This window comes from Talpa occidentalis, unplaced genomic scaffold (assembly GCF_014898055.3).
Source record: "Talpa occidentalis isolate TD23 unplaced genomic scaffold, MPIMG_talOcc4v2.1 talOcc4.13, whole genome shotgun sequence".
Lineage (NCBI taxonomy): Eukaryota > Metazoa > Chordata > Mammalia > Eulipotyphla > Talpidae > Talpa > Talpa occidentalis.
This window is the reverse complement of record NW_023601322.1, coordinates 60,859,327-60,864,268: the sequence shown is the minus strand read 5'-3', so window position 1 is coordinate 60,864,268 and position 4,942 is coordinate 60,859,327.

Sequence of the window (4,942 nt, the reverse complement as noted above, 5' to 3'; positions counted from 1 at the left end):
CAAAGGACACAGAAACATCAATTCCAAAGAGCACCTGCACTCCTATGTTTATAGCAGCACTGTTTACAATAGCTAAGCTTTGGAAACAACCCAAATGCCCAAAAATAGATGACTGGATCAAGAAGATGTGGTACATATATACCATGGAATATTACTCAGCATTCAAAAAAGATAAACACATGCAATTTGCAGCAACATGGATGGCACTGGAAGGGATCATGCTCAGCGAAATAAGCCAAAAAGAAAAAGAAAAATACCGGATGGTCTCACTCATAGCAGGAATCTAGAAAACTTAAATAAGGGACCAGGAAAATGAATATAAGAAAGTGAAAATCAAAATCAACAAAAAACTATGAACAGAGACACTTTTTGGGGGGTGGGGGGCGGGAGGGGAAGGATTGGGGTCAGAATGGGGCGTTTGCAATTGTATGGGGGAATATAAAAATAAAATTTAATATTTAAAAAAAAAAAAAAAAAAAAAAGAAATAATAGGGGAAAACTTCCCAAGCCTGAGCAGGAACTAAATATACAAATCTCTGAAACTAAAAGAACATCTGGTTACTTAAATATAATGTAACCTGCAGAAAGATACTTAATAATGAAACTTCCAAGAGTTCAAGACAAAAAAAGATTATTGAAGCTGGCTATGGGTTAGACATAAGATAACCTGTAAAGGAACCCTGATCAGACTTACGTCGGAGTACTCTGAAGAAACACTCAGGCAAGGAGAGCATGAACTGTGACCAAAATAATTAAAGTCAAAAGCTACCATCACTGAAACTCTATCCTTTCAGATATGAGAGAGAATGAGGGTCTTCACAAACAGAAGCTGAAGGAGTTTGCAAACACCACACCTTCCCTCCAAGAAGTGTTGAAAAGAGCTTTCATATCTAAGACAAAGAGAATAACATCCACAAAGAACTGAATAAGGAAATAGATAGAACCATTAAATTAAAGACTCAGTGGAAATATCAGACCATCATATATCAATATTTACTCTAAATGGACTGAATTCATCAATCAAAAGACACAGAATGGCTGGTTGCATCAGAAAACAGAATCTACCTTTCTTCTGTCTCCAGGAAATGCACCTGAGCTCCAAATATAAATATAGACTTGGATTAAAGAGATGTAAAATAATCCTATAAGCAAATGGGACCAAAAGGAAGGCAGGGACAGCCATACTCATGTAAGATTAATAAGCTTTCCAGATAAAAAGAAAACAGACAGGGATGGATTCTATATAATGAATAAGGGAATAATAAATCAGGAAGACATAATCCCTGCCAATATGTACAAACCAAACAAGGGAGCATCAAAATATATAAGGCAATTACTATCAAATCTGAAAACAGACATTAGGAATAAAACATTAGTGGAAAGGCACTTCAGCACCCCACTTTCACCAATGAACAGATAAACAAGACAGAAAATAATCAAGGACACAAAAATTTTAGACAAAGAATTAGAACACATGGACTTAATAGACATTTATAGGTCACTACATCCTCCAGTATGAATAATACACATTCTTCTCAACTGTACATAGGACAGTTCTCCAGAATTGACCATATAATAGGTCACAAAGCAAGTGTCAAAAAGTCAATAAAGACAGAAATTATACCAAGCATCTGCTTTAACCTAGAAATAAAAATATTAGGAATAAAAAAAGTCTTTAATATGTGGTTACTGAACAACACAGTACTGAATGACTTTTGGATTAATGAGAAAATCAAAGAAAAAAGTTAAAAATACCTCAAAACAAATGAAAATGAGAACATAACCTACCAACACCTATGGGACACAGTGAAACCAGTACTAGGAAGGAAAGATAGAGCAATACAGGCCCACATCAAGAAACAAAAAAGAACTCAAATAAATAAAGTTGTCTACCAACTTAAGGAACTAGAAAAAGTCAAATAAACAGAACCAAAAGCCTGTAGAAGGAACAATATAATAAAAATTAGAGCATAAATAAATGAAATATAAATTTAAAAAACAGTCCGAAAGATTCATGAAACCAAAAGCTGGTTATTTTTTAAAAAAGCACAAAAACAAAATAGACAAATCTCTAACTAAGCTCACAAAGAAAAAAACGGGGAGAAAACTCAAATAAATATAATCAGAAACTAAATAGAAGTTATGACAACTCAGAAATTCAGAGGATCACAAGAGATTACTATGAACATTTGTAAGCTAGTAAATTGAATAATCTAGAAGAAATGGAAAGATTCTTAGAAACATACAACTATCTGAGATTGGATAAAAAAGTTATAGAAAACCTGAAGAGACCAGTTGCAAGCAAGGAAACTGAATGTAATCAAAAGTCTCCCAAAAAGAAAAGTCCAGGACTAGATGGTTTCACTAGTGTGTTCTACCAAACCTTCAAAGTAGAGTTAATCCCTGTCTTTTGCAAACTCTGCCAAAAAATTGAGAGTGTATACTTCCATACAGATGGCCAACAGGAACATGACAAAATGTTCATCATCACTTATCACAAGGCAAATGCAGATCAAAACTGCAATGAGATACCCTCTCACACCTGCAATGGCCCATATCCAAAGACCAGTTGAAATTTTGACAAGGATGTAAAGAGAAAGGAACGCTTGTACACTGTTAATGGGAATGTAGGCTAGCCCAATCCCTATGAAAAACGTATGAAAATTTCTCAGAATATTACAGATGACTCTACTATATGATTCAGCAAATCTATTCTTAGGTAGCTGCCTGCAGAATACCCAAACATTAATTCAAAGGGGATAGATGCACTCCTGTGTTCACCGCATCATTATTTACAGTTGCCAAGTTATGAAAACAGCGTAAGTGCCCAAAGAACTAAGATGTTTTGTGTTGTGTGTGTGTACACATACATACATACATACATACATACATACATACAATGGAATACTATTCAGCTATAAAAGAAGATAAACTCTTGTCATTTGTGACAAATGGATGGAAATGGAGGGGATATGTTACCAAAAAAGTCAAAAGGGGAAAGACAAATAACAGATGGTGTCACTTATATGTGGAATACAAAGAAAAACAAGCATCAAGTAAAGACAAGCCAGTAACAAACTTCAGAGATCTGAGTGTAAAACTGAGGCAACTAGGGTGGGGGAAAGGAGAGAACAAAGTGGGGGCGGAGCACAGTGGACTGTGGTAGATACTGTGGGTGTTTGGGTGGTGGATTAGGTCTGGTTACACCAACTGAAGGGGGAGCCTACACCTCCAAATTACAAACCAAGTTGTAAACTAATGTTATCTCAGTAAAAAGATAAAAATAATTAAGAATGATGAAAAGAGGGGCCTCCCTGGTGATGAAAGGGGTTAAGATGCAACCTGTGAAGCAATTGACAGCCATTGCAGCATAAGTTCGATTCCCTGGCCGGCCACGGAGCATCCCACATGGCGCAGCAGACCACTCCTGACTTGCCCGTTGTTCCTCTCAGCAGTGTATTTCAGTCAATCTGCCTGTTCTGTTCCCCACTCTGTCTCTGGTGAATCCTCTCACCCCCCCACCACTGCTGGCCTATACCCTAGTACTTGTATGCATAAATAGATAAATCTTTGAAAAAAAAAAAAAGGATGAAAAGATTCTTGCCATACAACCTACTAGCCCATTACCATGGACAAGCTACTTGATCCATCTTTATAGTAAGCACATAGAGCTACTGACATGTTGCCTTTGTATATTACATTGGCATTTTCAAATAAGACTAGATTTTTAGATAAAATTAATCATAATAACAAGTATTGGTAATACCTTAAGATAATGATGGCTAGCATTTACTGATTGCCTAATTTGTGGCAGATTCTGTACTATAGTCTTCCCATAAAATATTCCACTTAATCTTTACGGTCCTTTGTATTGAATAGACTTATGCTTAATTTTCATGAGGGAAGTGATAATACAAAATAACTTTTTCCAGAGTTGTACATCTAATGAAGGGCAGAATTGAAATCAATCCAATTTTGATGTTGGAAGTCTTCTTAAAGATGCTTGTGAATGAATTAGGTGAGTAAATCATATTTTTTATGGAGAAGACAAACAAAGTGTGTTTATTACAATACCTAAAGAGAGCAAAGAGAAGAAGAGCAGTGGGGGTATGGTTATTCTTTAAATTCCTAAATGGTTGTTATAGAAAAGGAAAACCATGTTCTTTGTAGATGATTCCAGATACTATATAAAATAATATGACTTAATGTAGTATAATATAGTATAATACAATGTTTTAGGTGAATAGATTTTTTCCCATTTACATACGATAATTTCCTAATAGCCAGAGTTACCAAAATAGAAAGATCTGCCTTTAGAGATAATACAGTCTTCAGTAAGAGTTTTCTAAGCAGACTTCTGATACTAGGTTAGATAGTACAGGTAATTGTGTCTTATTGAGAGGAGCCATAAAAGTATTCTCTATATTGAGTAGGTGTTTCTATAATAAAATTCAAAATGCAATTATTTCTCTGGATTACAATAAGCTTCAAGGCAGAAGCAATCCTTCAGCTGGATTTCTGCATTGTATAGTAGTATGCTTTTGACTGTGTAAAATAAAAACTAAAGATAAAATTTAATTATAATGACTAGGAGGTATCTTAAGAAATCTACAGGCAGGAGAAAGATCGCAGAAACTGTTGGAATACCCTCTATTTTCTCTTTCCACTCTAACTGTATGCTCCTTCCTACAGAATATATTTAGTTAGTCTTTACTTCTCTGCAGAATAGCTTTCTCCTTTTTCCTCTGTCCACTTGGCAGGAATCAATATCCATTTGTGTCTGAGCTGACATATCACAGATACTACAATCTTAAAAAAGAGCACAGTCTTACTTTTGTATCCAATTTTTGGTGGTACATTTCCCCCCACCATTTCAAATTGTACAGTTCAATGGTATTTATCACTTTCACAATGTTGTGAAACCATCATCTCAGTTTCTAAA